We start from the raw sequence: 26,297 nt of genomic DNA on the forward strand, positions 1-26,297 counted from the left end.
CAACAACAACCATGGCATCCCAAAGAAATTATCTAGAAATACATTGCCAATAGCCAAACAGACTGTGGAACAATTAGCTGATGGTTATTAATGTGTGCAATCAATGAACCTACTACCATGCGATATTTTCTGTGTTAGGGAGACAGCAGTAGAGATACAACATGGATGGAAAGAACTTAGGCCTTCTCTCAGGCCTAATGGCTTACTTCTTTTTTCATGTATGAGACACTCGAAGACAAAAAAAGGCACGCTACGATGGAGTTATCTAAATGGAACGAAAATCGGTAGATACGATTTACGTGTTCTTAAACCTGATAGTCAAGGGAAGGCAGGATTCGGTTACGATTGTGGACGGTGCCGTAATCAGTTACTATTGGTTGCCGTTTACAGTTACACACATTTATTTTTAAAACAACAATTCCAGATTCAACAATAAATTTAAAAAAAGCCACGCGAATAAACAACTGTGTAAGTAATAGTGTTTTCAGTGCGTTACAATTTGGCAATCACCATACAATACAGATATAGATGATGTTTAAAAAAAGCCACTGTGATCACGGCTGAAGACCTTACAAGCCAAGGAATGGCAATAAATTAAGAGCTGTTTAAAACTCGCTACAACTTAGAAATTACAGGCGTTGAAATATTAAAGGCAAGTCGCCACAAACACATCAGACGGCATCAGACGCCAGGAATGGCAATAAATAACGTTTTAAAGGCTAACTGCGTAAATACAAATACAAATTAGAATTTTAAGGCAAGCGACCACAATCACGGATGAAGGCCTTACACGCCAAGAATAGCAATAATTAAGAATTTTATTGAAATATTACGGCAAGTCACCACAAACACAGCAGATGACATCAGATGCCAGGAACGGCAGTAAATAAGGTTTTAAGGCTTATTGCTAAAATACGAATACCAAATTTTAATTTTAAGGCAAATGACCACAATTATGGGTGAAGGCCTTACACGCCAGGAACGGCAATAGTATCAAAAAATTTTGAAACCTGCTGTGAAAAAAAAGAAAATACAATAGCAAAAGTTAATTAAGAAAATAAACAACTGATCCAGATGGTGCTCCAGGAATCGACCGTTGAGAAGGTCTGGCAACAAACCCTTTGGCGAGTGATGAGACAGGCAGACAAGATTGCGTTCACTTCACAAGGTGGTAGCTCAAGACTAGGGGCGGTCTAACGAATGACTACTGATAATCTTGTTGAAGCTACCTGACGTCCGATAAACCAAATGCAACAATGTAACAATACACCAAAGCCGGAGCCAGCAGTCTGCACCACGACCCCAGAATACTGTGTTTAGAGCGCATGGAACGAGAAAAGAACCACTACCACCAGAGTAGAAGAATCACCAACCGGCCTACAATCAAGAAAGCCGCCAAAACTACACGTCTTACCGGACAGTAGTGGCAAGGCGAGGAAACGTACACTGCTGTTACAAACACTAACCCCCAGGGCAGGTAACTGGGGCGTTAGCGGCCACCAGCGAAGGAAAAATTACCGCTGGTTGAACTTGACAAATTGTAACAAGTTGAACGCAGTAAACAGTAACAAGAGGTCGAGGAAGGCTAATCAGATCCGCCTTCCCTAAGCACTTCACTCGCTGCCCTTCGCCTCGGCGAGACTATGAGCAGCAACACGAACCCAAGTCACTGGAGAATCGCGAAATATCACAGTGGTGGAGGTTACTCTACTTGGATCGAAATTCACTCATCTGAAAGCCTGCTGGATCTGGTTTACGACTGGGTCGTGCACTCTCGTGACCACAGCCCTTCCATCCGGCAGTCCATGCGTGCCGCCAGCAGTCCCGGCGTGTTCTCACACAGTGAGGACCTGGCTCCTCCTGTGTCCCCAACCGAACTGGCGCACTCACACGGCCCAGAATAACAACGACGTCGCCCCAAAAATAGGGCAACAGTTACTACATATCGATAACCGCCACTGCTGCCATTAGCGTACAGGCAACGCTTGCGAAACCGAGTGGGGCCAGTCATCACAAGAAGAAGACAAACGACCGCAACCGTGCCAACTAAACGATACGTCTCGACTGCAACAGAGGGCGGAAACCCAAACAGCACCAACGTGAGACGCAAATCGGCTCATGTACAGACAAAATTTCAGAAAAAGACGGATTATTTACTCGAAGAGTTCCCCAAACTGAGAATGGAAATAACACGTTGGTTCACCTATGGCCCTTATGCAAGCAGTTATTCGGCTTGTCATTGATTGGTAGAGTTACTAGAGGCATATTGTGAAAACATCTGTCCAATTCTCGCATTGTATCGTCAAAATTCCGAGATGTTGTATCGTCAAAACCCAAAATCGTGGGTGGGCCCTACCCATTACGTTCTGAATTCTCTAGAGATCCCTTGACATCACTGGCCATGGAAGGATTTGGCAAGCACGGAGACAAGCGGGAGAAACTTTAGCCGAGTCCGCGGCAGCACTATCTTGCTTAGATGTAGGCCCAAAATGCCTCTCCATAAAGAGCAACAGAACAAGGCGTAGAATACCGACGACGTGCCGCTGTGGTGTAATGGTGCAGCGTATGACAACCAAAAGGGCCGTATGTCGAGCGACGGTCAGGTTGGTAACCCACCTCTGCCCAGGGGGTCTCCAGAGGCATCTTCGGCCTGGACTCTCATTGAATGGAGTGTAATAGTCTTTAGTGATGGACCCCACTTCGAGCTGACCACCAGGACCAATGAGAGTAAGAGCCAAAGAGGCCTCTGGAGACGCCCCAGGCATCGGTTGGGTACCAACCTGACTGTTGCCTGACATACTGCCTGACAACCAGGAGCGATGGTTTCGGGTGTCACTTCTTTTCATCGCAGAGATCCTTACAGCATAGCGGTACTTCGACGATATTATACATCGCGTTTTCTTGCTCTTCATGGTAAGCCACCATAGACTTACGAGAATCACTCCAAAAGAAATGCACACAATTTTTGTAAAAATACAGTTTTCATTCTGCATGTGTGAAAGTTTTACAGTGTGTAGGTACATCCTTCCCACTTGTTTTCAAACTTAGTTCAACCTGTTCCCGTGAGTGGCGCCATCACAGCATGTCTTCAAGATGGCTGCTACACTTGACGGTCGTCAGAAGCAACGTGCTGTCATAGAATTCCTGTGCTGTGAAAACGAGACACTGGGAAACATCCACAAGAAGTTGAAAAAGGTGTATGGAGATGCTGCTGTCGATCGCAGTACTGTTAGTCGGTGAGCAAGCAGGTTACGTGATGAAAGCGGGCACGGCAATATTGAGGATTGTCCTAGCAGCGGCAGGCCTCGTGCACACACTCCAGACAATGTGCAGAGAGTTAACGAATTGGTGACTGCTGACAGACGCATCACAGTGAACGAATTGCCACGCTACGCTGGGATAGGGGAAGAAAGTGTTTGCAGAATACTGAAAGTGTTGGCGTTCAAAAAGGGGTGTGCCAGGTGGGCTCCCAGAATGTTGACAGTCGCTCACAAAGAAACAAGGAAAACGGCACGCAGCAAACTTTTGGAACAGTACGAGACTGGTGGAGATGAATTTCTTGGGAGAATTGTGACAAGTGATGAAACATGACTCCATCATTTTTCACCAGAGACGAAGAGGCAATCAATGGACTGGCACCCAAGAAAAATATTCAAAACCACACCTTCTGCTGGAAAAGTTATGTCTACGGAGTTTTTCGATTCCAAAGGACTCTTGCTTGTGGACATCATGCCATGTGGAACCGCCATAAATTCTGATGCATATGTGGCGACACTGAAGAAACTTCAAGCTCGACTGAGTCGTTTTCGGCCACATCGGCAAAAGCAGGATATTTTGCTGTTGCATGACAATTTACGTCCATATGCCACTCAAAAAACCATGGAAGCGATCACAAAACTCGGATGGAGAACACTGAAACACCCGCCTTACAGTCCTGACCTGGCTCCGTGTGACTACCATCTCTTTGGGAAACTGAAAGACTCTCTTCGTGGAACAAGGTTTGAAGATGAGGAGTCCCTTTGCACGCTGCCAAACAGTGGCTCCAACAGGTTGGTCAAGAATATTACCGTGCGGGTTCCAAGATGGCGTAAGGCAGTTGAGAGGGATGGAAAGTATGTGGAGAAATGAAAATATTGTTCCTAAGGGATGTATCTACACACTGTAAAACTTTCAAATATGTAAAATAAAAGATGGATTAAAAGAAATAGTGTGCATTTCTTTTGGAGTAACTCTCGTATGTTTAAGGAAGATAATTCCCGCGCACACAGAGCAAGAATTTCTACTGCTTGTCTTCGTGATTGCAAAGCCCTAACTCGGTCGGTAAGATCTACGGATGTCTTCCCCGACTGTCAGCGTTTGGAGCATTATTGGCAAGATCCTACATCCGACTCGGGATTTTCACGATCTAACGCGCCAGTTGGACAAAATGTGGCGCCATAACCCTTGGGAGGACATCCGACAACTCCATCAGTTAATACAATACAGCACCTGTTTGCATAAGGGAAGAGGTGGACCAAAGCGTTATTGAGCTGCTCTGTTTGTTAAGCCTTTCCTCTAGAATGAATCATCTAATTCTGCGGAACCCTTAGTTAATTTGCTGTACACGTACGTCTCGTCTACCGATTTCCGTCACAATTGGATAATTCCTTCCTGGTGCGTACCTTTTTTGTATCTTGTTGTTGTGGTCTTCAGTTCACAGACTGGTTTGATGCAGCTCTCCATCCTACTCTATGCTGTGCAAGCTTCTTCATCTCCCAGTACCTAGTGCAACCTACATCCTTCTGAATCTGCTTAGTGTATTCATCTCTTGGTCTCCCTCTACGATTTTTACCCTCCACGCTGCCCTCCAATACTAAATTGGTGATCCCTTGATGCCTCAGAATATGCCCCTACAACCGATCCCTTCTTCTAGTCAAGTTGTGCCACAAATTTCTCTTCTCTCCAATTCTGTTTAATACCTCCTTATTATTTATGTGATCTAACCATCTAATCTTCGGCATTCTTCTGTAGCACCACATTTCGAAAGCTTCTATTCCCTTCTTGTCTAAACTAATTATGGTCCATAATTCACTTGCATACATTGCTACACTCCATACAAATACTTTCAGTAAAGACTTTCGCACACTTAAATCTATACTCGATGTTAACAAATTTATCTTCTTCAGAAACACTTTCCTTTTCAGTGCCAGTCTACAATTTACATCCTCTCTACTTCGACCATCATCAGTTGTTTTGCTCCCCAAACAGCAAAACTCATTTACTACTTTAAGTGTCTCATTTCCTAATCTAATTCCCTCAGCATCACCTGACTTAATTTGACTACATTCCATTATCCTCGTTTTGCTTTTGTTGATGTTCATCTTATATCCTCTTTTCAAGACACAGTCCATTCCGTTCAGCTGCTCTTAGGTCCTTTGCTGTCTCTGACAGAATTACATTATCGGTGAACCTCAAAGTTTTTATTTCTTCTCAATCGATTTTAATTACTACTCAGAATTTTTCTTTTGTTTCCTTTAACGCTTGCTCAATATATAGATTGAATAACATCGGAGATAGGCTACAACACTCTCTCTCTCTCGCATCCAAACCACTGCTTCCCTTTCATGCCCCTAGACTCTTACAACTGCCATTTGGTTCCTGTACAAATTGCAAATAGCCTTCTGCTTCCTGTATTTTACCCCTGTAACCTTCAGAATTTGAAAGAGAGTATTCCAGTCAGCCGTCCGGAGTGGCCGAGCGGTTCTAGGCGCTACAGTCTGGAACCGCGCGGCCGCTACGGTCGCAGGTTCGAATCCTGCCTCGGGAATGGGTGTGTGTGGTGTCCTTAGGTTAGTTAGATTTAAGTAGTTCTAAGTTCTAGGGGACTGATGACCTCAGATGTTAAGTCCCATGGTGCTTAGAGTCATTTGAACCATATTCCAGTCAAATTGTAAATAGTCTTTCGGTCCCTGTATTTTACCCCTGCCACCTTCAGAATTTGAAAGAGAGTATTCCAGTCAACATCGTCAAAACTTTTCTCTAAGTCTACAAATGCTAGAAACGTAGGTTTGCCTTTCCTTAATCTATTTTCTAAGATAAGTCGTAGGGTCAGTATTGCCTCACGTGTTCCAACATTTCTACGGAATCCAAACTGATCTTCCCCGAGGTCGGCTTCTACCAGTTTTTCCATTCGTCTGTAAAGAATTCGTGTTCGTATTTTTGTGTATTAGAGTGAATTATACTTTCTGTAACAATAATCAATACGAAGTTAAGGAGGAGGTCAGACCATACACAAATGATTTGCTTATATTCTTAATTCTAGAGCAATAATTTAATCGAACATTTACAATTCGAATTAAACTTCTACAAAAATTACCAAATAAACGCGTTATATCTCAATAACACACTACGTACATTGGTATTAAGGGGGGTAGGACGTCAGATGGGCCGACTTGGAGCAGGAGCGTCACCACAGGACATTTTAATTTACACTGTCTGTACTTTTACAAATAAATTCATAAAACTTTGTTAGCATGACCAGGATGGATTCAGGATTCACACATAGCAGTGGAAGTTCAAAAACAAAACAAAACAAAATTTTTTACATGCGAAATTTCATCATTTTTTCACTTGGTATTAGCTGAATTTGTTCCTGTAGGTGCACTTTTCTTCATAAGTAAGAGAGATTCTTCGATGAATTTTGCACAGCACACAAACCATACTTAGAGGTGTATGAAACTCTAGAATTTCCCAAATCTGTTAAAAACTGTGGTAAAAATTGAGCTAATTAACTATAAAATTCGAGTTTTCTCTAAACGCGAAGTTTAAAATGTAACAGCCCATTCATTTTTCCATAGATTAAATAAATTCTAGAGTTTCATACACCTGTAAGTGTGGTGAGCGTACTGTAAGACCTTCGGTACACACACCATCAGATTATTTGACTTGTCACTCTAACGAAGTAGGCGAGTGTCAGCAATATGTCTCGTGGTCTTATCGTGGCATGTTTATCTTCTGCCGTTAGGTCAGACGATAGAAATGCCACTTGCACTCTTAGAGTAGCAGATTGACGGTGACCAACTTGATTAATATTCACACACATTTATTAAAATAATAAAAAGCATAGACATTACATAATTTGATTCTGGATGCTGTTTACAATTGACAGTCTGAAGTTCCTTTGGTCTTGGTTCGTTAATCTTATTCTGACATATCCCTGATACTTGACAAAATGTCTATTCATTTATCTTCATGGCTATGTACAGGAATATGGTAATCTTATTAGGCGCAGACTGAAACTTGACTACAGACTGGTACAGACAAATGTAGACTGGTGCAGACTAATGCAGACTGACTCATCGGAGGTCTGTACACTCGTTATAATACCTCGAGCATTCAGGTATCACTGCGCGAGTGTGATCCGCGAGGAGAAAGGGTTCTACGTTAGCAGCAATCTCATTGGCTGCGTTACATATTAATACGCGGATCGGCGGAAGCAGAATTTGGTCCATCTCTAAGGCAGCGCCATCTCGTAGTGCGGAGACGGACGAGCGCTGCGCCTGCACTGTTGTGGTTAGCGGGGCGCGCTCTAGTGGGAAAGTTGTGTACGCGGTGACTATGTGGAACTATGCACACAACAGTAAGTATGGTTTGTAAGCTGTGCAAAATTCATCGAAGAATCTCTCTTACTTATGAAGAAAAGTGTACCTATAGCAACAAATTCAGCTAACAGTAAGTAAAAAAAATCATGAAATTTCACATTTAAAAAATATTACTTTTTCGTGTTTTTGAACTTCCACTGCTATGAGTGTGAATCCTGAGTCCTTCCTGGTCATGCTGACAAAGTTTTATGAACTTATTCGTAAAAGTATAGGCAGTGCAAATTAAAACGTCCTGTGGTGCCTCTCCTTCTCGAAGTCGGCCCGTTTGACGTCCTACCCCCCTTACCACTGTTCCGCTATAATCAGAATCGCCGCGAGTTCCTCGCGTATCTGCGAAGACGCTCGGTCTGATTCATTAGAGATTATCAAGTGAATGGCGAGCGCAGTGCAGACCGGACGCTCTCTAGGTATTTCCAATTAGCTCCGCCGCGAGGTGCGAGGCTGGTGGGGGGGGGGGAGGGAAGCTCCCACCGAGCTCCAGACGGACAAATTTCCGGCGCGGGCGGCGGCACCTGCGGCGCGCCGCGGGTTGCGTCGACCCAAAGGTCAGGGGCAGCGGCGGCGTCTGCGCATGCGCGCGTCGCACAGTATTAAAGCGCCTTCCCTAATGAGACGGGGCCAGCTGCCGCCGCGCCGAACCCAGCCTCCGCCACCCACACACCTCTGTCACGCTCCCCCCACCCTCCGCCACCCAACACCGCGCCGTAATTTAGATGGCGGCCGCGGAAAGGCCCAATTAGGGACCGAGCGTTTCATTCGTGCAACTGCCCTAAATCGTGTACGTGTCGCCATTTTCGCCGGCGTGCACCCTTGCTCGGGGGACAAAACATAACCTGGGCTTTCAACCTTTGGCTCGCCTCCGACGGCATTTGTGTTCGCCGGAACGTGCATACTCCGTCATGCGGAAGTCTTAGTTTCTCGCTCGCCTCAGTATTGCTTTAGCTGCAATATTTCCGGCTTGCAAACCACACCGCTTCTTGTATCTGCACTGCGAAACGACACGCCTTATTGGGAAACTTTACACGCTCTGCGTAAATTGGAGAGCGGCAAACGTGGCTCCTCAATTTTAATTCCCTGCCAAAGTAAATGAGTGTCTCGTAGCAAGTTTTCGTTTCAAGCTAATCCCCATTTATTATTACTGCGTAACCCAAAAATTATTCAATAAAAGGGGGGAAAATAGCTATTCATCTGTCATTGCCTAGCTAATCTTCCTCCTGACAAGAAGAGGAAGAAACTCCATATATACCTTATAATGAAAGCATTTTGCTTACATGATTTCTAAAAATACATGTGTACTATACAAACAGTAAAGTCTTTTTTTCCAGATTCACTATACAATTATATAAAAGTAAACTCCATTATAATTATTTGTAGATTCACCTCCAACAGAAATAGTAAAAAGTCTTATGGTTCCAACTCTTGGACAGACAACATAAAGTTGTCCATGAGCGAAGGTAGGAAGATTACAGTTTGACGTCCCGTTGACGACTAGGTTTAAATGGTTCAAATGGCTCTGAGCACTATGGGACTTAACTTCTGAGGCCATCGGTCCCCTAGAACTTAGAACTACTTAAACCTAACTAACCTAAGGACATCACACACATCCATGCCTGAGGCAGGATTCGAACCTGCTACCGCAGCGGTCGCGCGGTTCCAGACTGTAGCGCCTAGAACCGCTCGGCCATCCCAGCGGGCGACGACTAGGTGATTGAAGACACAGATACATACCATTTGCACCCTCCCCCCTGTTGTAATACAACACAGAGCGTCATAAATTTTTCGCATAAATACTTCTGTAACCGTAATGTGACTGTGAAGGGGGGGGAAATAGCTATGCATCTGTCATTGCCCAGCTAGCCTTCCTCATGACAAGAAGAGGAACAAACTCCATCTATACTTATAATGAAAGCATTTTGCTTATATGATTTCTAAAAATGCATGTGTACTATACAAACAGCAAAGTCTTTTTTTCCAAATACACTATACATTAATATAAAAGTAAACTCCATTATATATATTTGTAGGTTCACCTCCAACAGAAATACTAAAAAGTCTTATGGTTCCAACCCTTGCACAGGCAACATAAAGTTGTCCATGAGCGAAGGTAGGAAGATTACAGTTTGATATCCCGTCGACGACTAGGTGATTGAAGACATAGAAACATCATTTGCACCCTCTCCCCTGTTGTAATACAACGCAGTGTGCAATAAATCTTTCGCATAATTACTTCTGTAACCGTAATGTGACTGTGAAGGAGGGGAAATAGCTATTCATTTGACATTGCCCAGCTAACCTTCCTCATGACAAGAAGAGGAACAAACTCCATCTATACCTTATAATGAAAGCATTTAGTTTACATGATTTCTAAAAATACTATAGAAACAGTAAAGTCTTTCTTTCCAAATTCACTATACAATTATATAAAAGTAAACTCCGCTAAAAATATTTCTAGGTCCACCTCCAGGAGAAAAACTAGAAAGTCTTATGGTTCCAACCCTTGCACAGGCAACATAAAGTTGTCTATGAGCGAATGTAGGAAGATTACAGTTCGACATCCCGTCGACGACTAGGTGATTGAAGACATAGAAACATCATTTGCACTTTCCCACCTGTTGTAATACAACACAGTGTATAATAAATGTTTCGCATAATTACTTCTGTAACCGTAATGTGACTGTGATGTAATTTCTGTCACATTACGTTTTGTTATTTTATTAATATTGGCATATAATTTATAAGTCAAAGAATTAATTCAAACGAACTAATTAAAAAAGAATATTGTAATTACGATGTAGTAAAAGCGCTGGCCTAGTCAGGGAAGTTTCCTACTGTATGGCGCCAAAGAAGGCGCGTGAAGTTAGGAGCACTGTCACTAGGGGCGTAAACGCGGAGTCGGGCAGAAGTAGTCGGCGGAGAGAGTGGCTAGCTAGTACAAGCGGTCAAGCACAGACGCTGTGCGCGGGAATGTAAGGAATAATCTGTAAGAGCTTTAGTACAAAGCCAGGGATATTATATGGTTGTCAATGGGCACAGTAAATTGTCGTCAAGCGGAATTAATGTTCAAGAAGCGTACTCTGGGCTCAAACTTGTTATATGGATCGACGACAAAGAACAGCCTCTTGGCGTACGTCGTCGACGAATAATCCCCTACATCGCACCAACATCAACTCATCAGAGTAAGAACCGACGAGTTTCATCTTTAGATTGTACAAGCCTAGCCATCGCAGTAGTTATTCTTAATTACATAAAAGAATGTTTAATAGAGCAACTGTTATAGTGTAAATGAACTTTACGTCAATCATTTATCTAAAAGGGTCCTATCCTATCTGCATTATTGACTCCGTGAACACGAACAGTGAAAGAATATTAAAAGACTGAAAGTGATGAACTTATTTAATTTCGTTACCTCAGATAAAGATGTGGAATTTGTAAAACTGAGAACTATCCAAAACCGTTGTTTAACAGCAGTGAACTTTGTTACTTGGTAGAACAAACTGTTAAAAATTAACTGTAAGAGAGTAATAATTTAAACGTATATTGACAAAATATGGTAGTCCTTTCTATGTTCTTCTTCTTTCATTCATCATGGGCTATTTTGCTACCTAGGTTGGAGAATTCCTTAACTTTACCTACTTCGTTATCACCAATCCTCATGTTAAGTTTCTCGCTGCTCTCATTTCAGCTGCTTCTCATTAATTTCGTCTTTCTTCGATTTACTGTCAACCCATATTCCGTACACATTATACCGTTCATTCTATTCAGCAAATCATGTAATTCTTCATCACTTTCACTGAAGGCAGCAATGTCATCAGCGAATCTTATCACTGATATTTTTTCATTCCCTCTTGAACCTTTCTTGTATTTCTATGATTGCTTCTTCGACGTATAAATTCAACAGCACGCGCGAAATACTACATCCATGTCTTACATCCTTTTTAGTCCATGCTCTTCATTCTTGGCCTTCCACTCTTATTGTTCCTTCTTGGTACTTTCTCATAATGTATGTTACCCATCTTTCCCTTTACCTTAATTTTCTAAGTATTTCTTACAGGTTACACCATTTGGCACTGTCGAGCGCTTTTTCCAGGTCGACAAATCCTATGAACGTGTCTTGATTTTTCTTTAGTCTTGCGTCCATTATAAACTGCAACGTTGTAATTGCCCCTCTGTTGGCTCTATTTTTCCGAAAACCAAACGAACGTATCCTCAGTTTTCTTTTCCAATCTTCTGTATATTATTCTTGTCATAAGCTTCGATTCATGAACTGTTAAGCTTATTGTACGATTATCCTCACACTTGTCAGCTCTTACAGTCTTCGGAATTGTGTGGGTGATATTTCTGCGAAAGTCAGATGGTATGCCGTCAGGCTCATACACTCTACGCACCAACGTGAGTAGTGTTTTTGTTGCCACATCCCCCCAATGATTTTGGAAATTCTGACGGAATCTTATCTGTCCCTTCTGGCTTATTTGATCTTAAGTCTTCCTAAGCTCTTTTAAATTCTGATTCTAACACTGGATCCTCAATGTCTTCCACATATACTCCAGTCTTTTCTTCTCTCACATCACGCAAATCGTCCATCTGATAGAGGCCTTCAGTATACTCACCTATCGGCTCTATCCGCTCTTTCTTTTGCATTTAACAGTGGAATTCCAGTTGCACCATTAATGTTACCACACTTGATTTTAATTTCACCTAAAGCTGTTTTGACTTTCCTATATACTGAATCAGTCCTTCCGACAATGATTTATTTTTCGGTCTCTTCACATTTTTCGCGTAGCCATTTCGTCTTAGCTTCCCTGCACTTCCTATTTATTTCCTCCCTCAGCAACTTGTATTCCTGTATTTCCCTGAACATTTTTGTACTTCCTTCTTCCATTGATCAGCTGAAGTATCTCTTCTGTTACTCCTAGTTTCTTCGTAGCTACCTTCTTTGTACCTATGTTTTTCTGTCCAACTTCTGTGACTGCCTTCTTCAGAGATTTCCACTGCTCTTCAACTGTACTGCCCAGTGAACTATTCCTTACTCAGTAACCATAACCTTAGATAACTTCAAGCGTATCTGTTTATTCCTTACCACTTCTTTGATTGCTAATGAAGAGACTACGATGCGTCGGCTAATGAAGTGGATAACGTTAAAGCTGTTATCGAAGTGGGCCCCCACCAGTCGGGCACAGCGCTTATGACGCGTTTCCCTAGAGGCGGCCACTGTTGCGTTGTCATCCTGGAGTGAGATCGGAGACCGTGCGACTGGCTGACTTCTTCTCACAGCCTTCTCTTCTCTGTTGTTCCCGACTGGCGTGCAGGCGCTGACTTAACTCCGTAACACCATGCATCTGCGTAACATGATGAATAAAACCCGAAAAAGTTGTTTCAGGTGCAAACTGCACGGATGTAAGGGTTTCAAATTTGTACAGTGCGCTAGATGAAAAATATATCTGTTTTACAGAAGGAAGGAAATGTTTTTTTTAAAAAAATTCCACAAAAATAGCAAAATAATGAAAAAAATATTATTGAATTTTCAGATACAATAATAAAATAACGTTTCTTGTTATCTACACAAATATACGGAGAGTTCAAAAAGTCTCTCCGTGCGTGCCGTATGCCGGAGTGAATATACCGAAATGAAACTCAGTGATATTAACAGGATCTTCCGTCGGTTCTTGGTAGAACAACATTATAATAATAAATGAAAGGCACCAGTTTGCTTTTCAAAAGCAAACAGAAACTCAGTGAAATACAAGTTATTCATTTTTACTGAGATAAACGAAACAGTGGAATGTTGGGAGAGTCCACTTGAAGGGAAGTAACACAGGCAGGTGAACAATAATATGGCACGCGCGGCTAACAAAAAAAAAATGGTTCAAATGGCTCTGAGCACTACGCGACTTAACTTCCGAGGTCATCACTCGCCTAGAACTTAGAACTAATTAAACCTAACTAACCTAAGGACATCACACACATCCATGCCCGAGGCAGGATTCGAACCTGCAACCGTAGCGGTCGCTCGGCTCCAGACTGTAGCGCCTAGAACCGCACGGCCACTCCGCCTGGCGCGGCTAACAATCATACGGCACTGCGGAGAGACTTTTGATCACTCCGTATTTCTTTCTGGAAGCATTTGTAAGGAGACGTGAGAGAGAAATAACGAATAAGTCATTGAAAGAAACACACTTTAATTTTTAAATGAGATGGTAACTTCTGTTAATTTCGTACCATGTTTACGTTCTGGGACACAAACATTGCTCAGTGTGACGATCATCTGCATCCACGACAGCCGGAACTCCACTAGAGATTGCTCTACTGTTACCCAAAATATGTCATGTGCACCAATGAATGTTCAGCTGTCGTGACACAGGTCGTGCGCTGCTTCAAGATTGCACATTGCGTCCAGCATTCTCAGCCACGGGTACAGTAAATTCTTCGGCAATTTGTCGCGTTATTGGCCGTCGACCTGTCCCAGGAGCAATTCCTAAATCGCCAGTTAACTGGAACTGCCGAATCATGCTCTTCAACCCAAGTGCAGAAAGAAGACCTCTCCGTATGCCTTTAATGCGTCGATACACGCGAAGAGCAGCAAAATTATTGCTGTTGTTTTGAAAAAACATCTCTACGAATGAAGATCTACTCACCTTGTCCAGAGCCATGTTGACCATCTACGACTGTAATGCACACATATGTTTCAATCCTTCATCACCGCACGTGTACCAGCGCCTAACAGCAAGTCGTGACATTAACATTACTAACAAAATCAATCCTGCAGTGCACTGTCTGAACATCACTCCAATAAAGTTGGGTACTCATACTGTACATAGATTACTCACAATAAAAATATACTAGTGGCCATTAATTTTGCTACACCACGAAGATGACGAGCTACAGACGCGAAATTTAATCGACAGGAAGAATATGTTGTGATGTGCAGCTTTTCAGAGCATTCACACAAGGTTGGCGCCGGTGGTGACACCTACAACGTGCTGACATGAGGAAAGGTTCCAACCTATTTCTCATACACAAACAGCAGTTGACCGGCGTTCCCTGGTGAAACGTTGTTGTGATGCCTCGTGTAAAGAGGAGAAATGCGTACCATCACGTTTCCGACTTCGATAAAGGTTGGATAGTAGCCTATTGCGATAACGGTGTAAAGGTATCGCGACAGTGCTACTCACGTTGGTCGAGATCCAATGACTGTTAGCAGAAAATGGAATCGGTGGGTTCAGGAGGGTAATACGGGACGCCGTGCTCGATCCCAACGGCCTCGTATCACTAGCAGTCGAGATGACAGGCATCTTATCCGCATTTCTGTAACGGATCGTGCAGCCACGTCTCGATCCCTGAACCAACAGATGGGGACGTTTGCAAGACAACAACCATCTGCACGAACAGTTCGACGACGTTTGCAGCAGCATGGACTATCAGCTCGGAGACCGTGGCTGCGGTTAGCCTTGACGCTGCATCACAGACAGGAGCGCCTGCAATGGTGTACTCAACGACGAACCCGGGTGCACGAATGGCAAAACCTCATTTTTTCGGATGAATCCAGATTCTGTTTACAGCATCATGATGGTCGCATCCGTGTTTGGCGACATCGGGGTGAACGCACATTGGAGGCGTGTATTCGTCATCGCCATACTGACGTATCACCCGGCATGATGGTATGGGGTGCCATTGGTTACACGTCTCGGCCACTTCTTGTTCTCATTGAGGGCACTTTGAACAGTGGACGTTACATTTCAGATGTCTTACGATCCGTGGCTCTACCCTTCATTCGATCCCTACGAAACCATACATTTCAGGAGGATAATGCGCGACCGCATGTTGCAGGTCGTGTACGGGCCTTTCTGGATACAGAAAATGTTCGAGTGCTGCCCCGGCCAGCACATTCTCCAGATCTCTCACCAAGTGAAAACGTCTAGTCAATGGTGGCCGAGCAACTGGCTCGTCACAATAAGCCAGTCACTACTCTTGATGAACTGTGGTATCGTGTTGAAGCTGCATGGGCAGCTGTGCCTGTACACGGCATCCAAGCTCTGTTTGACTCAATGCCCAGGCGTATGAAGGCAGTTATTACGGCCAGAGGTGGTTGTTGTGGGTACTGATTTCTCAGGATCTATGCACCCAAATCGCGTGAAAATGCAATTACATGTCAGTTCTAGTATAATGTATTTGTCGAATGAATACCCGTTTATCATCTGCATTTCTTCTTGGTGTAGCAATTTTACTGGCCAGTAGTGTATTTACAGTGGAGTCACCGCGATTCATGACGGTCCCCTGAACATTACAAAAAGAGAGACGTAGTTCTTAATAGGGCGGCAGAGCCTGCTCTGCGGAGTGCTCCCATCCTAGTCACAATTTTGATAAGGAATTCTTGTGGTAGGGCCTTCCATCCGTCCACCAGCGGGTGACAACCGCAGGATGGTCTTTGGTGCATGTGAATGTGCTGGCAGCACGTCTCGTAAACGCGTCCAAAACGTGTTTGATGGAACTCAAATCGCGGAAACTTGCGGGCCAGTCCATTCGACGAACATTGTCTCTTTCCGAGATCTCCTCCACTTGCGCTGTTCGATGATATTGCGCATTATCATCCATAGAAGTGAAGTCAACACCTAATGCTCTCCTGAAAGTCGCAATTGGGGAAGGAATACCTCGTCACAATATCGTTGACATGGCAGTGTACTGATTTCAAAGAATACGTGGTCAGTACGCCAATGAAACACTGTGTCTCCCAACATGACAACGCCTGGACCACCAAACCGATCGTGTTCGAAAATGTTACTGGGTTCATTGCTTGTTCCCATCCCTCCCCGTATGAATCACTACCCGGACTGAAACTGCTCTCACCCAAAAAGCGCACGCCACCCAACTCCTCACTGGTACATTCCCTACGCTCTTAGCACCATCACAAACTTTGGCGCCGATAGGCGAATGTCAACGCAAAAACAATGTACTGATCGTCGGGAAGAGAGGCCATTCCACATGCAGTCGCCGTGCTACTGTGAAGCGTGAGATTGATTGGCTTGCTGTTCAGTTAGATGTGGTTGCACTTGCACCCGATGTGTGCCCTGGGACTCCACCTGCTTATTCCACAACGTAGCGGTCAGCTGCTGCTGTAGTTGACCAGGGTCGAGCGCTTCTAATCCTTCGGACAGAAGTGCCTGTGTTTCGGAGTCCTCCCCATGCACATGAAATAATGCTCTCCGCAATATCAAACTACTGGGGCTACACTCGTTACACTTCATCCTTCTTCGCTCCTCCTTCATAGCTGAGTGAGCAGCAGTCTGCCTTCGGCACGGCAACAATGCGCACACATCCGTGTTTACCGTGTGCGGAGCGAGAGCTCGCCTTGTTTACATTCTGACCGCCGTTGCTTAAGGGGAGGTTTACTATCTTTCGGGTTCAAACATCGATTTTTTTTAAATTGCACTTTTGAATCCGTAAAAGTGTTTAGAATCCACCCCTGAAACGGTTTTTCCGAATACGGAACGGAAATGTTTGTTATTCGCGGTGGAACAAAAAATCCTACGGCATTCCAATTCGGTGAAGAAGGCAATTTGGGCAACGCATTTCCACAAGTGTTCGTCGGATGATCACCCACAACACCAAAATTGTCCGGCTGGGGAAACTAGTTGGTGCAAGCGGCGCATTGCAGAGGCTACCGGCCATCTGGACAAATATCAACACCACCACCAGCTCTCCAAAGAAGTTCAAAAAGTGATTCATCCGATCTACGATGCCCTTTCGGAGGACGAGTTATTGTACCAGTGCTTTGGAGGAAACACAAAAGTCAAATGAAAATTTGAACGCGTGGTTCAAATGGCTCTGAGCACTATGGGACTCAACTGCTGTGGTCGTAAGTCCCCTAGAACTTAGAACTACTTAAACCTAACTAACCTAAGGACATCACACACATCCATGCCCGAGGCAGGATTCGAACCTGCGACCGTAGCGGTCGTGCGGTTCCAGACTGTAGCGCCTTTAACCGCTCGGCCACTCCGGCCGGCTGGAACGCGTGTATTGGAAGTTAGCCCACAAACATTCGCATTCTGGTGCGAAGACTGTAGAGATTGCAACTCTCCTGGCACTGAGCAGCTTCAATAAAGTGTATTCAACAGTTCTGAAGGCCATGACAACGGTGGACGTCACGCTGGGACTCTATTCGACGCAGTTCGCCAAGCACTCGTACAACCACCGGATTCAAGCGGCCGAAAACCGCTTGTCACCGGCCGTGCGAGCGGTTCTGGAGCAGCGCAGGATGGACCAGATCGAGCAGAACGCTCTCTGTGAGGAAGAGGAAGGACTAGTTTATGGACCCGGAAAAGGAGATTGAACGTAAGTTGCATAAAATTGCGTTTATAGTAATCAAAACTTCAAACGCGTTTTTCTCGAAACGATGTTTCTTTATCTCGCGGTATGGTAAATTCAAATCTACTGAACCGATTGGCATAATTCTTTGTTTCCGACGAAGCTAACTAAATTGTCTAGGAGTTGTACCACTTTTATTCCGATCCATCAACTATAAATGTTTTTACTTGGCCGACGAAGTCGAAAAATCGATAAAAAAAACCTCTTTTCTTCGAATGACCGCCATTTTGTTTCCTAACGTCCAAATAACCTAAGCGAAGTACAACTCCTAAAGAATCTTATATACTTCGCTAACGTCAACTCAATTTTGATTTCAGATGAGCCGGCTGACCTGTGAATTACTGCGCGTGGAGGTCTACATCGAAATATTGTTTCGTTCCGACGGCACTTCCGCCTTTGCTTTGCGACATTTCGGGTGGAAAAAATTCAAATTTGTAGACGAAATATCTATAAACATTTTGCTATCTGTAACACATCCCGAGAAAAAAATAACATGCTTTCATCGGGCCAAAGACAGTAAACCTCCCCTCAAGTGCCGGCTTACCGTATACGATACATGGCGAACCATTGCCGTGAACCTACACTCCGATATACTTTCTGCAGCGATTATGCCCGACGTAAAACACTCGAGGTGGAACGTTTTCTGCGACAGGAAGTGAAGATCTCAACGACCGATAATATCGGCATATATTTGTCGTTCGTGAGCAGCACAGTCTATGTTAAAATCATTAACGATGCGGCGTGCGAACGCATCCTACATGAGACCGAACAGGGGTTCCTCTTCTGTCATGCTGATGGCAATGTGGGGGCGGTAACCGTCACGACGCGGGCTTAGGTGTGCGTACGATACGCATTTTCGAATTGCCATACGAACTTCCCGCTGAGGAAGTCGTCGCGGCGCTCCGATCATACGGCACAGTCCACGGCGATACTGCGGAGAAGTGGATACAGTTTTGGACATATCCTAAACGGCGTCCGAGAGGTCACCATTGATCCGAAGCCACGTTCCGTCCTACTTACACATCGGCGGATGCCGTGCAACAATTATACAGGGTGGTCCATTGATCGCGACCGGGCCAAATATCTCATTAAATAAGCGTCAAACGAATAAACTACAAATAACGAAACTTGCCTAGCTTGAAGGGGGAAGCCAGATGGCGCCATGATTGGATCACTAGATGGCGCTACCATAGGTCAAACGGATATCAGCTCCGTTTTTTTGAATAGGAACCCCCTTTTTATTACATATTCGTGTAGTACGTAAAGAAATATGAATGTTTTAGTTGGACCACTTTTTTCGCTTTGTGATAGATGCCGCTGTAATAGTCACAAACATATGGCTCACAATTTTAGATGAACAGTTAGTAACAGGTAGGTTTTTTAAATTAAAATACAGAACGTAGGTACGTTTGAACATTTTATTTCGGTTGTTCCAATGAGATACACGTATTATAGTGAACTTATCATTTCTGAGAACGCATGCTGTCACAGCGTGATTACCTGTAAATACCACATTAATGCAATAAATGCTGAAAATGATGTCCGGCAACCTCAATGCATTTGGCAATACGTGTAACGACATTCCTCTCAACAGCGAGATAGTTCGCCTTCCGTAATGTTTGCACATTCATTGACAATGCGCTGACGCATGTTGTCAGGCTTTGTCGGTGGATCACGATAGCAAATATCCTTCAACTTTCCCCACAGAAAGAAATCCGGGGACGTCAGATCCGGTGAACGTGCGGACCGTTGTATGGTGCTTCGACGACCAATCGACCTGTCATGAAATATGCCGTTCAATATCGCTTCAACCGCACGCGAGCTATGTGCCAGACATCCATCATGTTGGAAGTACATCACCATTCTGTCATGCAGTGAAACATCTTGTAATAACATCGGTAGAATATTACGTACGAAATTATCATACATTGCACCATTTGTTTGCCATCGATAAAATATGTGGCCAATTATCCTCCCTCCCATAATGCCGCACCATACATCAACCCGCCAAGGTCGCTGGTGTTCCACTTGTCTCAACCATCGTGGATTTTCCGTTGCCCAATAGTGCATATTATGCCGCTTTACGTTGTCGCTGTTGGTGAATGACGCTTCGTCGCTAAACAGAACGCATGCAAAAAATCTGTCATCGTCCCGTAATTTCTCTTATGCCCAGTGACAGAACTGTACACGACGTTCAAAATGGTCCCCATGCAATTCCTGGTGCATAGAAATATGGTACGGGTCCAATCGATGTTGATGTAGCGTTCTCAACCCCGAAGTCTTTGAGATTCCCGATTCTCGCGCAATTTGTTTGCTACTGATGTGCGAATTAGCCGTGACAGCAGCTAAAACACCTACTTTGGCATCATCATTTGTTGCAGGTCGTGGTTGAAGCTTCCCATGTGGTTGAACACTTCCTGTTTCCTTAAATAACGTAACTATCTGGCGAACGCTCCGGACACTTGGATGATGTCGTCCAGGATACCGAGCAGCATGCACAGCACACGCTCGTTGGGCATTTTGATCACAATAGCCATGCATCAATACGATATCGACCTTTTCCGCAATTGGTAAACGGTCCATTTTAACACGGGTAATATATCACGAAGCGAATACCGTCCATAAAAAATGGGGATTCCTATTTTTAAAAAACGCAGTTGATATCCGTTTGACCTATGCCAGCGCCATCTAGCGTGCCAACCATAGGGCCATCTGGTTTCCCCCTTCAAGCTAGACAAGTTTCGTTCTTTGTAGTTTTTTCGTTTGATGCTTATTTCGTGAGATATTTGGCCCGGTCACTATCGATGGACCACTCTGTATACGACAGCCAGCCTCGGACCTGTTCTGGGTGCGGCAAAGAATGCTACCTAAGATCGGAATACCTACAACGGCGTGTTACACAACATCCAGCTGCCGAAGGACCACCCACATCGCAACCTATGGTGCTACAGGTGACCATCGCCGCTGCTCTAGCCTCTCCTACCGTTTCGCAACGCCACCCGGACGCCACAAACGACGCCACAAATGATCCCGACGAGAGCCCGATGGATAGCGCCTGGGACGGTCGCCACCTTGACCGGCCGTTGACGCCGCTCTGCCGATGCCGACGCGACCGACCGCCGTCCCTACCCCCGGCAACACTATGGAGGTCAACTCGCTCAACGTCCCTAGGGCGTCCTTCCTGCCCCAGCGACGCGATTCCCTTGCGTCTTCGGACACTGAAGGTCGCATAAGGAAACAATGTTCTCCGAAACGTCGCAAGAGAAGGCGCCGCACCGTTTCCGGCCAAGAGGAAACCTTACAAGTAGAGGATGACGCAACCGTCTACCAGCACGACGCCCCCGAATCCGCTACTGCCGACGATGGCGTTATGAGCGCGGAGACATCCACTGGTGTGCCTCCCTGAAGCCTCATGCGGAAGCTGCTATAATTGATGGACGTATCACAGCCGACACTACACCACGAACCATTAAATGATCTTCTGCAGACATAATGGACGATACACCAGTACACGCGTGGTACGAGGAGGAAGTCGAGGAGCAGGACCCGTTACGGGACCCTGCGCCATCGGAGCCGATCCACTAATCATACTCTCCCCAGAATCCCCTGCGGGCGAGTAGTATAACGTTCCACTGCGGGGCCCACGCCCTTGCTCTGATGCCAAAGTGGATCAGCCTCCAGCAGTCCGCCACCAGGCCTACCGGATAGCAACCATCAACACCAACAACATCCGTTCCGGGGTGAAAATCCGCCTTATGCAGGAGATGTTCTGGGCTTCTGATATTGATTTCGCCCTTCTGCAGGAAGTTCACTTGGCCAGCCTCCCAGATATCAATGGCTATACCACCCACGCCTCTGCAGGTGATCCTATGGGCCATGGAGTGGCCATCTACGTCGGCCACAGGATTTCTATCACCAACGTCGCTTTCCTTACATTAGCTGGGGGCATGGCACTCACTGCCATGGGGACACGCATCATTAATGTCTACGCTCCTGCAGGCACCGTCCAACGACATTTTATTCAGAGGAAATCGCCCCCTGCTCTTAGGGTGATATGACCACTGCCTATTAGGACGTGATTTTAACTATGTGCCGGCCGGTGTGGCCGAGAGGTTGTAGGCGCTACAGTCTGGAACCGAGCAACTGTTACGATCGCAAGTTTGAATCCTGCCTTGGGCATGGATTTGTGTGGTGTCCTTAGGTTAGTTAGGTTTAAGTAGTCATGTTCTAGGGGACTGATGAGCTCAGTTAAGTGCCATAGTGCTCAGAGCCATTTGAGCCACTTTTTTAACTGCATTCTGTACCCCAAAGATCAGATTCCACGCTACACTACATGCCATGAACAACGTATAGTGGTGCAGGACCACCTGCTTCACGATACCTGGGAAGTTCAACATGGCGACCGTTCTGGCCATACCTTTCTTACCAGTCATTCCACAAGCCGACTAGACAGGATATATGCATCACAAACTCTTAGAACGGCAATGCGAGGCTCCGAACGCTGACCACTGTCCTTTTCCGACCATTGCGCTTACATCATCTGTACCGTCCTCCTTCCACCGCAATTTGTATGGTGCAGCCGTGCACCATTGATATTAAATACTTCTCATCTGCATGACCTGACTTGTCGCCAACAAGTCAGTGAGACGTTGACAGCCTGCAAACGACACCTTCCCCACTATCGCTCGACATTGACGTGCTGAATGGACTGCGCCAAACCAGCAATCCAGAGGACACTGATGAGATTGAGGAAGGGCTTGGCCGACTGGCATAGAAACACTGTTGATTTCTATTATGTGATTCTCCGTAATTTGGACACTTAGCCGCCATCCCCAGACAACCAGTGGGAATGTGAAAGAACTAAGATGAGGATAATCGCGATGGTACGCTGGAAACTGCAAGGGGTGGTGATACGGACTCGGCGCCACCATCATGCGGGTTTCTAAATTCCATCCATGCATCATATAGTCGGCATGCAGGTGACCAATCAGAATAACATCGTTGAACACTACCGTCGTACTTACAGTGAAGAAGATGCTGATACTGAAACAGACGACTCCATTTTGCATTATGTCACGCGCACCCTCCCCCACACGGAGGCAGATGCTTTGACAGTGGCAGTCCAGCGAGACGAAGTCCAGAACACAGTCGACAAGCGTGCAGTCAACAGATCGCCCGGCACTGAAGGCTTACCGAATAAGTTTTACCATACCTTCCGCGACCTCCTGACACCGCTTTGGACGACATCAAGAACTGATGACATCTGACCAAGCAATCTCACTGGCATTTTTTGAGGACATCACCATTCTGGTCCACAAACCAGCCCGTGGTTCGACAGTCATGAATTCCAGACTGCTCACCCCACTCAATGCCGAGCACAAGATTTTCTCTCTCTTACTGGCAATGTGTCTCCAAATAATACTCCTTCATATCCTCTCCCCAGAGCAAACGACGCCTGGAGGACAGGTTAACACACAGACAGCCACAGGAGAATGCCGCGACTTAATTGCGAAGGCGGCAGCCTGCAGACTACGTGCAGCGGTCATCGCTATAGACTTCGATAGCGCCTTGGATAAAGTGGGCCATCATTCCCCGTTTTTAGCTGCGGCCTGAATGGGCATCCCCCTCCATTCCTCAACATCCTTCAGCGCCAGCTCACATGTCCAAGTCAATGGACGTTTAGCAGGGCCAGTACAAATCTGCCATTCCATACAGCAAGGGTGGCCCCTCTCTACCCTTCTGTATGTCATTTCCCTTGAGCCCCTAATTGTGGGCTTGACGACAAAACTCTCTGGCCTCGCCCTTCGCCAACACACTTTTCGCTGTTGGGCATATGCTGATGACCTCCTCCTTTGAGATACGAGCAGTCCTCGATGACACGTTATGGGGCTGCCGCTGGCCAAATCTTCTGCAATGCACATTCGACGAGGCCTCCAGGAAGTTGAAGTACCATCCCTGTCACTTGTGCGGACTTCCCAGTATCTGAGCATTACCTCTACCCCCACAGTTTTACGCACAGTCATCTGCAACGACGTCCGCCAGACCCTCCTAACCTGCCAGGATACACTTCAACACGTTGAGTTTCTTAATCGTTGTGTGGTATCAAAATTGGTCCACATAGCGCAAGTTCTCCCTCTGCCAATGCCGATTGGGCAAAACCTTCAGGCGGCTTTTGGCTATTATCTCAAGGCAGGTTCCATGTTTAAAGTCCATTATCAGACACTTACCCTGCCCCCACTGGATGGTGGCCTCAGGCTGAATGTCCGTATGTGAGCTGCGGCCTTGTATGAGTACCATGAGTAGACAGTGAACCGGACAGGGCACATCCCTAACACATAGCTCTCTTGAGGTCTTCCTGCCTCTTTATACCTCACCACTGGTGTCTGTCTGCCACATCGTGCCTCATTTGTCTCACATTTCGACCTTTTCCTTTGACTACAGTTACACACATACCAGTCTCTGAGATACGCACCTACCCAGGATTAAGGATTTTTACAACCTACTATTGCGCCATGTTTCCCGGAATGTGATAGAGACCAATCCCTCCCTCCAGTGGCCTCTAGTGTGGACTACCATCCACCAGCCTTTCCTCCATACAGACGTCCGGGCACTGTGATATCACATAGTGAACAGAAAATTTGCCACAGAACAGTGACTGCATAACACTGGCTTGTCAGATTCCTCTCTTTGTCTCCTTTGCCAGCAACTGATGACCACTGCCTGACATGCGCCTCTTCGCAAGAGGTCTGGCGCTTCATGCAGCAAATCGTTGCCTGCTATCTCCAAGTGCCACGAGACATAATCGAACCTCGTATGTTTCTGTACCCGGAAGACAAACATTTTCCCTCCACCAAATGTCATACAGTTACGTGGGTCAAAGATGGGTGGTCGCTTATCTCTTTCATGAGGGACCTAAATCCTGCCTCGACTTCTGGACCTATTTACGAGCAGTCCATGGTCCTCTCGAAAACACACCATGTTACGGAACATTATTTTCGACCTACCTTCAAGGGGTCTTTGTTAGACCACCACTAAGTTGGGGAGGGGAGGTGCCTGGAGCTGAGGGCACCAACCCCTCCTCCCCCCTCCCCCCTCCCCGCCACCTGGCGGTGTCTGAGTTTAAGCCGCCTATGATCGATTCTACGTCGGACCACCGCAGATGGGAGTGTGCGTCGTAGATTGAAAGAATTTTCTTTTTTTTCTTTTCTTTCACCAAGCTGAGCTGTGCATGGCTTGTGTTCATGCCATTTATTGTTTGTCATCTTCGTTTACGGTACTGTCGCCTCGTTTTCTTATTCCATTTACTGGCGTTACTAACTTCCTGCCTTACTTGCCCGTGATTGGCGGCAGCAGCAGCGCATATCGATAGTGCACGGTCGTACCATCTCTGGAGCGACCAATAGTATTTCTGGATCGTCGTGTGTCGGAAAGTCGGTTGGACAGCAGTGCAGTCAGGCATGGAGCAGCAGTCATGGACGAAGGAGCGTTGGGCACGGAGCGCCAGTGAAGTGCAGAGAGCCAGTACTAGCCGACCGCTGGCGACACACATGTACTGTCTGACTGAAGAAGACTGGAGCGGCAACGACCGTTGGTTGGTCGTTCGGTCGGTCATCTCATCGCCGACGTGTATTTGATCTTTTGACCGTTTCTAGTTGTTGAGGAGTCGATCGGTTGGGGCAGAGCAGAGAGGAAGTCTCCGTGGCGCGTTGTCAGGCTGGAGCCGCTGGCAGTGCGCACGTGCGGGTGGAGCTGTGAGGCGTTTCTTGCGAGGGTTAAGAAGTTCGTCGCCCACCGATCCTGGACACTAAAGTTGAGTGCTCGCTTAACCTACCATCAAGCCTCAACTGCCATCACATCTCTTCGTTTGATGCTGGTTGTCGCTTTCTGGGAGATTCCCACGAGCAACAACGTGTGTAAATTGAAGTCGGCTAGAATTGCAGCTGTCTTCATGTGGTGTTTAACTTAATGTCATTCATTCTTTCATTAAAGAAGTGTACCAGTGGTGTCTTCTGCCTTGTCGCCGTTGACGTTCCGGTGACCTGCCCTGGTCTTTGACGTAGTTTTCGGCACTGTATTTTCCCGCGTCATTTTGATGGTGTCCCTCGTGTCGTGTAGTTCCAAGCTGAGGTGTTGTTGGTAGTTTTGGGCGTTTATTCTGACTTGCCTGGATTGGGCACCAGTAACCAGAACGTTGCACTATTGCCATCTTGTTGGCGTTTTGCTCGTCGGGTGGAGCAGAACTGATCTTGTTGGTTGGTTCGTCAGCTGGCCTTCAGTTGGGTTGCCTTCCGATTA

The sequence above is a fragment of the Schistocerca piceifrons genome, chromosome 3 (genome assembly GCF_021461385.2).
Source record: "Schistocerca piceifrons isolate TAMUIC-IGC-003096 chromosome 3, iqSchPice1.1, whole genome shotgun sequence".
Lineage (NCBI taxonomy): Eukaryota > Metazoa > Arthropoda > Insecta > Orthoptera > Acrididae > Schistocerca > Schistocerca piceifrons.